We start from the raw sequence: 12,680 nt of genomic DNA, 5'->3' as shown, positions 1-12,680 counted from the left end.
CCGCTCTGACTCGTTTGAATTTGCACCTGCCCAACTGGATGCGAATGGACAGGTATTGGTGCCAGCAGAATCTATAGATAACTTGATGGTGTTACTGAGAAAGTTCAGAGAACTGTGTGACCTACCGTCTAAAAGAATTCTCGAGAGGACCCGAGTGGAACAGCCTGACGAACCTGTGCAGTGATTCATCAGCGACCTGAGACACATCAGTTTTCGATGCAGGTTTGGTGAAATAACAAATGAGCTTGTTCGAGATAAAATTGTGGGAGGAATGAGTGACCGGAAGCTGCGAGCTGAACTATTACAAAATGCAGACCTGACTTTAGATCAGGCTATTCATGCTTGTCGGATGGCTGAGACTGTGGCACCACTGGCTGATTATGATAGCGCGAATGCTAATCAACAATTAAATGTGAATATGGATAGTTACTCTCCGCAAAGATTTCTTAATGCATCCAGCAAGGTTCAGAACATGCCTAACACGAGGTGCACAAACTGTAACTATTTCCACCCCAAGGGGCACCAATTTTGCATAGCCCATGGGAATGTATGTCATAATTGCAAAAAAACAAACCACTTTGCTAATTGTTGTCGTTCTAGTGGGAGTACAGCTCCAAGGTCAAAGCTGCACCTGATTCAACAAGACCCGTCAGATTCAGATTCCCATGAACAAGACTGACGTCACCAGCCTACAACGCTTTCTAGGCATGGTCAACTACCTGGGGAAGTTCATCCCCAATCTCAGTGAACTATCAGCACCCCTACGTCAACTAACCCACAAGGATAACACCTGGTCCTGGTACCCAAACCACCAGCGAGCTTTCGAGGCTTTAAAGCTACAGCTCGCTAGTGCACCGACCCTGTCTTACTTTAACCTCAACCTGCCAGTTACAATCACCTGCGACACATCCCAGTATGGACTAGGTTGCTGCATGCCTGCAGACCTCTTTCAACGGCGATGTATTGCCGGTATCCTACGCTTCCAGAACACTAACGGATACCGAACAGCACTATGCCCAGATAGAAAAAGAGCTGCTTGCCGTGGTTTTTGCCTGCTCCAAATGCAAATACTTCATTTTTGGCAAAACCTTCACGGTAGAGACTGATCATTGACCTCTGCTTACCATCCTGAGCAAGCCGATCCACGCTGCCCCAGCAAGGCTTCAACGCAGGATGATGCAGCTCCAACGGTTCGACTTCCGCATTGTCTATAAAAAAGGTAAAGACATGCACATCGCAGACACTCTATGACGGGCACCACGCACCACCAGCGAACAACATCCTTATGAAAGTGAGGAATTCTCCGTTCTAAAGGTTTCCTTCGTTCCAACTGACCACCTGCGCCACCTCGCCGAACACACTGCCATGGATAAAACCTCCCAGCTGATAACGTCTATCATTAAAAGCGGCTGGCCAAACAAACAATCCAACCCTCCCACCGAACTAAGATCCTACTTTCTGGTTCGTGACGAGCTTGTGCTACAGGACGGAGTGATCGTAAAGGGCCATAAGACGGTCATCCCCCCCTCTCTACGTAAGGAGTACTATGAGGAGATCCACGGTGGGCACCCTGGTGTTGAGGCCACCCTACAACGTGCCAAATAAATGATTTATTGGCCCGGAATGACCAGGTATATTCGGGAAAAAACGGAGTCATGCGCGATCTGCAAAAGGCAAGCACCACACCAGCAAAAACAACCGCTGCTGTCCCAACCGGCTCCACCCCTACCATGGTCGTCCAGAGCCGCCGATGTCTTCGACTGGCACGGGAAACACTATCTCGTGTTGGTGGATTCGTACTCGAGTTGGTTCGAAATTGATTCCCTACCAACCATCTCCTCTGAATTAGTCATCCTGAAACTTCGTCAGCACTTCTCCGTACATGGCATTCCAGCTCGCCTTCAGACTGACAACAGGACACAATTCTCCAGCCAAATGTTCAAAGACGTTGCCAAAACGCTGGAACTTTAAGCATGTCACCAGCAGCCCAGAGTACCCACAGTCCACAGGACTTGCCGAATGTGCTGTTCGAAGCGCTAAGCAACATGGAACGTTCCTACCTGGCAAAATCTGATGTCTACTTAGACCTGCTGAATCTGAGAAATATTGCCAGAGAAGGTGTTTTAGGCTCCCCAGCCCAATCATTAATCTCCCGGCGGACAAGACCCCCACTGCCCGTGACTCAGGATCACCTAAAGTCTAAAGTCCTCTGCCCTGCTGTAATTCAAACACGCGTACAATCCAATCGAGACGCACAGAAACGTGCCTACGACAAAACCAGCAAGCCACTTAAGCCTCCTAATCCAAGGCCAAGTGGTTCGTTTACAGACAAAGAAAGGACATACCAAACTGGGGTTCATCCATGGCCCCGCAAATGAACCACAATCCTACCTTGTCGATGTCGGCGTCACCATCTATAGACGCAACCGTCAACATATCTTTCCAGTGAAGGAACGACGTCCAGCGTTCCAGGGTCCTGATGCCCCTCCGCTGAACTTTAAAGTGATCGCTGTTCCAGTTGTTCCAGTGCCTGCAACTGTTACCCCCCCGCCAGTCCCCACGTTGGTCTACACCCTCACCCTCCCTTGTACCCAGTTCACCGGTACTCCCACGACGGTCTCCCCCTATGGTGTTCCCCCAGAGCCCTGTTGGTTCACCCAGACGTGCCCTTAACTTTTCCGAGGAAAAGATTGATGAGGCAGCTCCCCACCGTACGCGGACCGGGCGGGTTAGGAAGCCGCCTGATAGATACGGCGACTATGTTTAACTTCACTATTCTTAGATGTGGTGTTTTGCTTTTAACAATTTATTTACTCATCGTAGTGATAACGCTGTATCTACTTTTCATTTATAGAAGAGATGTAGCATTGGCTGTAGCATGTTAGCCGATTAGAATGCTTAGTAATTATAACCCCGCCTAAATGTAACATTCATAGTATAAGATCCTGCCCACTGTTTGCCAGTCTGAGTAGCAGTGTGATCATGTGATGACCTGGTGACTTGGATAGGCTGGGTGAGTGGGCAAATGCATGGCAGATGCAGTATAATGTGGATAAATGTGAGGTTATCCACTTTGGTGGCAAAAACAGGAAAGTAGATTATTATCTGAATGGTGGCCGATTAGGAAAGGGGGAGATGCAACGAGACCTGGGTGTCATGGTACACCAGTCATTAAAAGTAGGCATGCAGGTGCAGCAGGCAGTGAAGAAGGCGAATGGTATGTTAGCATTCATAGCAAAAGGATTTGAGTATAGGAGCAGGGAGGTTCTACTGCAGTTGTACAGGGTCTTGGTGAGACCATACCTGGAGTATTGCGTACAGTTTTGGTCTCCTATTCTGAGGAAAGACATTCTTGCCATAGAGGGAGTACAGTGAAGGTTCACCAGACTGATTCCTGGGATGTCAGGACTTTCATATGAAGAAAGACTGCATAGACTCGGTTTGTACTCGCTAGAATTTAGAAGATTGAGGGGGGATCTTATAGAAACTTACAAAATTCTTAAGGGGTTGGACAGGCTAGATGCAGGAAGATTGTTCCCGATGTTGGGGAAGTCCAGAACAAGGGGTCAGTTTAAGGATAAGGGGGAAATATTTTAGGACCGAGATGAGGAAAACTTTTTCCACACAGAGAGTGGTGAATCTCTGGAATTCTCTGCCGCAGAAGGTAGTTGAGGCCAGTTCATTGGCTATATTTAAGAGGGAGTTAGATGTGGCCCTTGTGGCTAAAGGGATCAGGGGGTATGGAGAGAAGGCAGGTACAGGATACTGAGTTGGATGATCAGCCATGATCATATTGAATGGCGGTGCAGGCTCGAAGGGCCGAATGGCCTACTCCTGCACCTATTTTCTATGTTTCTATCTTTCTATGACCTGCTGTGTCGTTAATGACCTGAACAATAAAGATGCGTGTGTTTCAAATCGTGTGAGTTTGAGCTCTTTACAGTGATGTTAAATGAAAACATCAGCATGTTAAATAAAAAAATGCAGTTTGCTTCTGAGAAACTTTTTTTCTCCAGATACTATTGACTGGCTGAGTACTTTCAAATGTTTTCTGTTTTAAGTTCAGATTTCCAGCATCTGATTTATTTTGTTTACTGATGGCTGGGATGTTGGCTGCACTCACAGATATTGCTGTATCTAAAACTCTCGCCCTTTCTTAATACCACGTGGGGTTAAATTGACTGAAGAATGGCTTTGGTGCTGGTGACATTGAGGGAACGGTTATTGTCCTGACACCATATGTGCTCTATCTAAGTGCTCTATCCCCTTCCCCTATTCCATCTCGTCATTGTTTGTGATTGGCCTACCACAGTGGTCTATCTTATCGAGTCGACACAAAAGATTAGAAGTTGTTCAGCCAGAGCTGAACACACTTCTCGGCATCTACGTACAATGGTGTCTGTCTTGTCGCTTCTTGTGCGCGGTGGTGGAAAGATTGGTGGAAACAGAGCCGCAACGTGAACGCTCTTTCCTTGACCCCACCACAATGGTGTCATCTGCATACTTGTAGATGTAGTTAAAGCCCAACTTGGCCGCAAAGTCCGCAGGGTACAGGGAACACAGTTGCGGACTGAAAATGCACTGCAGCAGAGCATTAGTGTTGAAAATTATTGTGGAGAATGTCTTGTCACCTCTCTCATCGATTGTGGGCTGTGTGTCAGAAAGTCAAGGATCCAGTGACAGGAGTGGGGAGCTGATTGCTAGGTGGATTGTCCAAGTTGGTCCTGACGGTGAGAGATCTAGGAAATCTCATTGTGTGTCCAAGAGCTTGCGATGCATGCTTGCAGGCATGATGGAGGTGGTGGTGGGTTCGCTGATAACCTGGCAAACATGGGGATCTTGTACTGTACCATCAGAAAATCGTGACAAATGCCCCACAGCTAGCTATTGCTCATAACAGAGCAGCTAGTAAGCTAGCCCTTAATAATTCCTCTCTGTGGCTCCTAGGAGAATAGATGCAATATAAGTTATTTAGTATTGCAATCTAAATAAGCAGCATTCCCCGCTTCCCACAAAATCACAGCCCGGGAATCAATCTTTGTTAGTCAGATGCCCAATTGGGAAAAACACAAGGAAAGAAAAATATTCATTCTCATTTAGGACAGCCAATTTCTTATTTAAATAATGCCTGGTTCTACCCACCCCAGTGGGAAAGTTGCATGGTCAACAGTCTACTAGCAGTCGGAGTTGATTCATGAGATGAGAACCTTCATGGTCTAAGAGAAAACATAAATGAAGACTACACTGAAGTAGAGAACCATTCAAATTCAATGCAGCATTTTGGCAAGAAGGAGTGTGGCTATGGAGGGCCAGGGAAAGGAAGGAAGGGCAACATCTTATGTCTTTTTACCTTCCATCACAGTGAGGAATGTGGATTCCGCTGTGGTGGATATTTATGTTAAATTTTATTTTATGTGGCTGTGTGTCTTGTTGCGTTTCACTTAGTATGGCTGTATGGTAACTCAAATATCACTGTACCTTAATTGGTGCATATGACAATAAATTTGAACTTGAACTTGAGAGTCCTGTTTAGCAGAGTAAGTATGTGGTCTCATCAAACATCTCTCACTGATGGCAAAGTAATTGATGTGGTTGATGCCACAACCGATCAAAAATCTCCTTGTGGTTTTTAAAGAGATGAGAACTTGATGAACTTGTAATTTATTCTAACTTATATATTCAAATTTAATGATGAAAAAAATGCAAATGACTTCTAGATCAGGAGAGTGCGGTTTTAGACAGCAATCGCCCTAGATCTCTGGAGGTTGCAGTGAGTCCTGGGAGAAGTATATAAAATTATGAGAGGCATAGACAGGCAGAACATTTTGCTCGGGATGAAAAATCAAATAGTAGTGAGCACAGTTTTAAGGTGAGAGGGGCAAAGTTTAATATCGGCGTGCCGGGCAACTTGTTTGTTACATGGAGGGTGATAACTGCAACACGGTGCTGGGGTTGGTGGTTGCGCCAGACACGACAGTGGCTTTTAGGGGACTTTCAGATAGGCACCTGGATATGCAGAGAATGAAGGGATATGGAGACCTACATAGGGCTATTAAAAAATAGCGGAGTCGGGGGATATGGGGAGAAGGCAGGAACGGGGTACTGATTGGGGATGATCAGCCATGATCACATTGAATGGCGGTGCTAGCTCGAAGGGCCAAATAGCCTACTCCTGCACCTATTGTCTATTGATTATGAGTAAGCGGGTATGAAATGGTCTTGGCATCATGTTCGGCACAGACACTGTGGACCATAGGGCCAGTTCTTGTACTGTAGTGTTCTATGATCAATCACAAGCAGCTATAACACCACCACCATCTAGAAATAAAATAATAATAATTTCACAAACTTATAAGGACCTCACTATTCCTAAACTATCAAATGTCACCTATTGTTTTAAAACAGAAGCTGATTACCTCAAAACTAGAGATACGGGGGACTGCAGACGTTCCAGTTCAAAACTAGGACCGTTTATTTAAAAGGTTTAACCATGTAAATAAAACCGTGTAAAAGTTGAAATAAAAGGTGTATTCTTTTTTTTAAATTTGGAAATACTCAACAGACCACAGCGGTTAACCTTCCTCTGAGATGTAAACCCAGGCTACGAAATGTAAAGTGTAGAAAGGAATTGCAGATGCTGGTTTACATCGAGGGTAGACACAAAATGCTGGAGTAACTCAGCGAGACAGGCAGCATCTCTGGAGAGAAGTTTCGGCTTAAGACCCTTCTTCAGACTGAGAATGAGGGGAGAGGGAAACTAGAGACATGGAAGGGTAAAGTGTAAAAAGGACTGATCAAAGCCGACGATGATCAAGGAAAATGTAGAATGGTTCATTGTTGGCTGAGGGGGAGATGACAAGGAGGCAATCACAATTCCCATTTGGCTTGGCAAATATAGACTCGAACTCAAACTCCTAATTTTAGTGCGTATATCTCTTCTACTATGAGGGCTCTCGAATCAAACTGAAATTGCCCAGTTGAATTCTTCAATGGACTGGAGTATTCCAGCCACTCTATACTCTGTCCGTCCAAGCCCAGTACCTTTATGACATTCTTCCGTCACTTCAGGGAGAGACTCAGATACCTCCACACAGACACACTTCTCTGCTGGATACCGAGGATTCAGCCTAGCCCCTGCTTCGCACTGTGAGCTATCGATGCCGATTTTCAGAGCGCACCTTTTCAATTCGCGCTCCCGATCGAAGGTCAGACCTATATTTTAATACCCCACCAACTTGGATACCAAGTCTAACCCTGGGCCACTCCTCGCCCGATGAAGCATGTTTGGCTCTCGTTAAAGCAGCTGCAGTCTGCCAACTACGACCAAAGTTTTGGGCCTCTAACCCAGGCAAGGGCCTCTAACCCAAACCCAGCAGGGCTTCTAACCCCACCCTGGTTTTATGGGCCCCTAACCCAAAGGCGTGCTAACCACTCACCTGTGCTTGCTATAGACTGTTCTATAGATCTCGATTAGACCCTTTCCCAAGCCCACGAATGATCAATCAGCTCCGACTAACGAAGTGTTGAAAATCAATGCGAAAACCGCACCATAGGCCCGATTTCTGCACTCGCGATCGAAACAGCTCAACACCCTTGATCGCAAACTTGTGTTTGGGGGTCTTTTGAGATCCCGGATGAACCCCCAATGTAAATTGCTCATTTCTAAGCTTCCCCCCAGTCTAGTTTCAGTAAAAACACTGAATCAAGCACTTGAAACAACTAATCTATATTTTAACAAAAGCGCATTACAGTTCAACTACTGTACCTTTCCCACCGCGGGTTCGATCCTCGTGTCTGCCTGTTCAAGCCCTCTAGGCCTCGCTCAGACAGAGACACTCCAGAAAGTCACGCAGTCCCAAGCGCTCTCCCAGAAGATCGACCCTGGACCTCGTGGTAGTGGACTTTTATATGTCCCGGGACCTCGAGGGGCCGAACCACATGGGGGTGGTCTCTAAATAATCCAATTACAGATATCGATTAACCCCATACATAACAGACATTTCCCTAACCCAATAATACAGCAGCTCAATACGTTGTATTCAAACCGGACTTCGCAAGGAAGCCAACTTAGAAACATTTACCCTGATCTGCCAGAAACCCAGACAATGCTCAATACCTCATCCAATCAACACTTGGCAAAGTTGGACTCTGCAACATTATTTACAATTATTTACAAGGTGTATGTCTGGTTTGCAGCCATCCAATCCATTCTATGCATTTTGCACCTAATTGACAGGGTTTGCAGATGTTATTCTTTTCCTGCAAATTGTATCTAGGCTCTAGACACACTGGCACCACTCCACAGCTTGCACCATATCTGCAGAGAGCAATTCCAAATGGACCAAATCTCCCAGCAGCCCTGAAGCTTTTACCCCATTTTGAAGTCATAGCCTCTCCAATTTAGCCAGGATTAACACAATCACAATCGCAATAATACTTTATTAGCCAAGTATGTTTTGCAATATACAAGGAGTTTCATTTGCCAAGTCAGTCACACAAATAAAAAGCAACGGAACACACAAAATACACTTTAACATAAACATTCACCACAGTCTCCTCCGCATTTCTCACTGTGATGGAAGGCGAAAAAAAGTTCAAATCTTATCCCTTTGCTTTACCGTGGTCGGGGGCCTCGAGCCCTCCGTTGATGGGACGATCTTGACTCCCGTAGCTGGCGGCGTTTCGGCCCTCCACATCGTGGCGATCAGATCCTGCATCGGGGGATGTCAGTTCCCCCACACCGGGCGATCCAACCCCGGGTCGGGGCTGGTCGCGCCTCTGCGTAGGTGGAGCTTCCCGACTCGGCCTTTGCCGAGATTGCGAGCTCTTGATGGTAAGTCCGCAGGCCGCGGTTGGAGCTATCCCAGGCAAGGGATTGGCTGCGATGTTAAGTCCACGCCCAGCAATGAAGCCCAAAGTCAGTCCTCCAACTCTATCGATGGTAGGCCACAGAGCGCCCAGAGATGCAATCCGAAAATTAATCGCATCTCCGGCAAGGTAAGAAACTGGAAAAAAGTTTTCCCCTCCTTCCTCCCCCCTCCCTCACATAAAACCAACCGGAGAACATTTACACAGACTTTTAACACACACTAAAAAAAGACGAAAAAGCAGACAGACTGTTGGCGGGGCTGCCAATCGTGCGGCGCCCCTGGTGGGAACAGTACACGAACAGCAAAAGTAATCAGAACAGTGAAACTAGTCGGAAAACTCGGGAAGTCAATATTCATACCACTGGGTTATAAGCTGCTCAAGCGAAATATGAGGTGCTTATCTTCCAATTTGCGCTGGGCCTCACTGTGACAATGGAAAAGGCCCAGGAAAGAAAGGTCAGTGTGGGAATAGGACGGGAGTTAAAGTTTTATGTTCATGTCCGAGATGTAAAGGAGGCCTCCGAGATATAACAGTGGCGCAGCGGTAGAGTTGCTGCCTCACAGCGCCAGAGACCCGGGTTCGATCCCGACTACGGGTGTTGTCTGTGACCTACTTGGGTTTTCTCCAGGATCTCCGGTTTCCTTCCACTCTCCAAAGCCGCACACGTTTGCAGGTTAATTGGCTTGGTATAAATCATTTGTGTGTGTGTGTGTGTGTGTGTGTGTGTGTGTGTGTGTGTGTGTGTGTGTGTGTGTGTGTGTGTGTGTGTGTGTTAGTGTGCGGGGATCACCGGTCGCTTTTCAGCGGTTTATCTCTAAACGGCCCATTCTTGTGGAATACATCTCTTCTAATTCTGAAAGCATTACAGGTATATTGTTTTGTACTGTATAAATGATTCATATTATTTTCGAAGTTTATCAAGTGAAATATTTATGTTATGCTGACAATGTTTGTTTAGGGTCAGAGGTCAAATATGACTGGTCATGTGTGTGACCTCACATGGAAGCATTTTTTTCATAACTCAGTTTTATCTTACAATCTCCTGTGAATTTTTAAAAGCTAGAATGTTCATATCTTTAGCAGACATGCATTATAGTTCAGTAGATAGGAAAATAGCAATGAATAAGATTAATCTCTTACAAGAATTTTTACATGTATTGCTTTACGTGATGCCACTTGGTAACATGTGTGCCATTTGGTTCACTTTCCAAAGAATGGCCCTAACAAACTCTGTGAATTTTAAAAAGCTAGAATGTCCATATCTTCAGCAGACATGCATTATAGTTCCGTAGGTAGGAAAATAGCGACGAATAAGATTAATCTCTTACAATTTAAAAAAAATGTATTACTTTATGTGATGCCATTTGGTAACGTGTATGACATTTTGGCTCACTTCCCAAAGAATAGCCCAAACTAACCTGAACTGAGCAGCATTTTGTGCCAATGTTTGGAGTAAACCAGCATCTGCAGTTCCTACCTACTCTAATGTGAAGTAAGCCGGCATTAACGCTGCTTTGTGAGGTGACTTTACTCGTTGCCGTTGTTGTCGTCGCTGTCGCTGTTTGTGTTGCTGTCGCTGTTGTTGTCATCGCTGTTGTTGTCGTTGTTGTTGTCGTTGGTGTTGTCGCTGTTGTTGTCATCGCTGTTGTTGTTGTCGTTGGTGTTGTCATCGTTGATGTTGTCGTTGGTGTTGTCGTTGGTGTTGTCACTGTTGTTGATGTCGTTGTTGTTGTCGTTGGTGTTGTCATCGCTGTTGTTGTTGTCATTGGTGTTGTCGTCGTTGGTGTTGTCGTTGGTGTTGTCGGTGTTGTTGATGTCGTTGTTGTTGTCGTTGGTGTTGTCGTTGGTGTTGATGTCGTTGTTGTTGTCGTTGGTGTTGTCATTGGTGTTGTTGTCGTTGGTGTTGTCGTTGTTGTTGTCATTGGTGTTGTCGTTGGTGTTGTCGTTGTTGTTGATGTCGTTGTTGTTGTCGTTGGTGTTGTCGTTGGTGTTGATGTCGTTGTTGATGTCGTTGTTGTTGTCGTTGGTGTTGTCGTTGGTGTTGTCGTTAGTGTTGTCGCTGTTGTTGATGTCGTTGTTGTTGTCATTGGTGTTGTAGTTGGTGTTGTCACTTGTTGTCATCGCTGTTGTTGTTGTCGTTGGTGTTGTCGTCGTTGGTGTTGTCGTTGGTGTTGTCGCTGTTGTTGATGTCGTTGTTGTTGTCGTTGGTGTTGTTGTCGTTGGTGTTGTCGTTGTTGTTGTCATTGGTGTTGTCGCTGTTGTTGATGTCATTGTTGTTGTCGTTGGTGTTGTCGTTGGTGTTGTTGTCGTTGTCATTGGTGTTGTCGCTGTTGTTGATGTCGTTGTTGTTGTCGTTGGTGTTGTCGTTGGTGTTGTCATTGTTGTTGTCATTGGTGTTGTCGTTGGTGTTGTCATTGTTGTTGATGTTGTTGTTGTTGTCGTTGTTGTTGTCGTTGGTGTTGTCGTTGGTGTTGTCGCTGTTGTTGACGTCGTTGTTGTTGTCGTTGGTGTTATGGTCGTTGGTGTTGTCGTTGTCATTGGTGTTGTCATTGGTGTTGTCGTTGTTGTTGTTGTAGTTGTTGGTGTGTTGTCATTGTTCGTGTGTTGTCGTTGTTCGTGTGTTGTTGTTGGCCGAAGACACCATTGTTGTGGGACGAATCACTGATGGGGACGAGTCAGAGTATAGAAGTGAGATCGACCGATTGACCAAATGGTGCCAACACAATAACCTGGCTCTCAACACCAGCAAAACCAAGGAACTGAATGTGGACTTTGGAAGGGGTAGGATAGGGACCCACAATCCCGTTTACATCAACGGGACGATGCTGGAAAGGGTCAAGAACTTCAAATTCCTGGGCGTGCACATTTCCAAAAATCTTTCCTGGTCCCAGCACACTGATGCAATTATAAAGAAAGCACATCAGCGCCTCTACTTCCTGAGAAGACTACGGAGAGTCGGTTTATCAAAGAGGACTCTCTCGAACTTCTACAGGTGCACAGTAGAGAGCATGCTGACCGGTTGCATCGTGGCTTGGTTCGGCAACTTGAGCGTCCAGGAGCGGAAATGATGCAGAAAGTTGTAAACACTGCCCAGTTCATCATCGGCTCTGACCTCCCCACCCTCAAACGGATTTATCACAGTCGCTGCCTCAAAAAGGCAGCCAGCATCTTCAGGGACCCACATCATCCTGGCCACGCACTCATCTCTCCGCTTCCATCGGGTAGAATGGACAGGAGCCTGAAACCTGGTACGTCCAGGTTCAGGAACAGCTGCTTCCCCATAGCCATTACGCTATTAAAACTCTCCAACAAACAGACTCTGAACTGTAACAGCCTATATTGCACTTTATCTGCTTATTTATGTGTACATTGAACTGAACTGTTCTGTATTTTTGCTTACAATATTCTGTTGTGCTGCAGCAAGCAAGAATTTCATTGTCCTATGTAAGGTCTTAACTTGACTTGGTGTTGGTGTGTTGTTGGTGTGTTGGTGTGTTGTTGGTGTGTTGGTGTGTTGTTGCTGGTGTTGTTGTTGGTGTGTTGTTGTGTTGTCGTTGTCGTTGTTGGTGTGTTGTTGTTGGTGTGTTGTTGTTGGTGTGGTGTGTTGGTGTGTCGTTGTTGGTGTGGTGTGTTGGTGTGGTGTTGTTGGTGTGTCGTTGTTGGTGTGTTGGTGTGTTGGTGTGTTGTTGGTGTTCGTGTGTTGTTGGTGTGGTGTGTTGGTGTGTTGTTGTTGGTGTGTTGTTGGTGTGTTGTTGTTGGTGTGTTGGTGTGTTGTTGTTGGTGTGTTGTTGGTGTGTTGTTGTTGGTGT

This window comes from Amblyraja radiata, chromosome 3 (genome assembly GCF_010909765.2).
Source record: "Amblyraja radiata isolate CabotCenter1 chromosome 3, sAmbRad1.1.pri, whole genome shotgun sequence".
Lineage (NCBI taxonomy): Eukaryota > Metazoa > Chordata > Chondrichthyes > Rajiformes > Rajidae > Amblyraja > Amblyraja radiata.
This window is presented reverse-complemented; position numbering follows the sequence as displayed.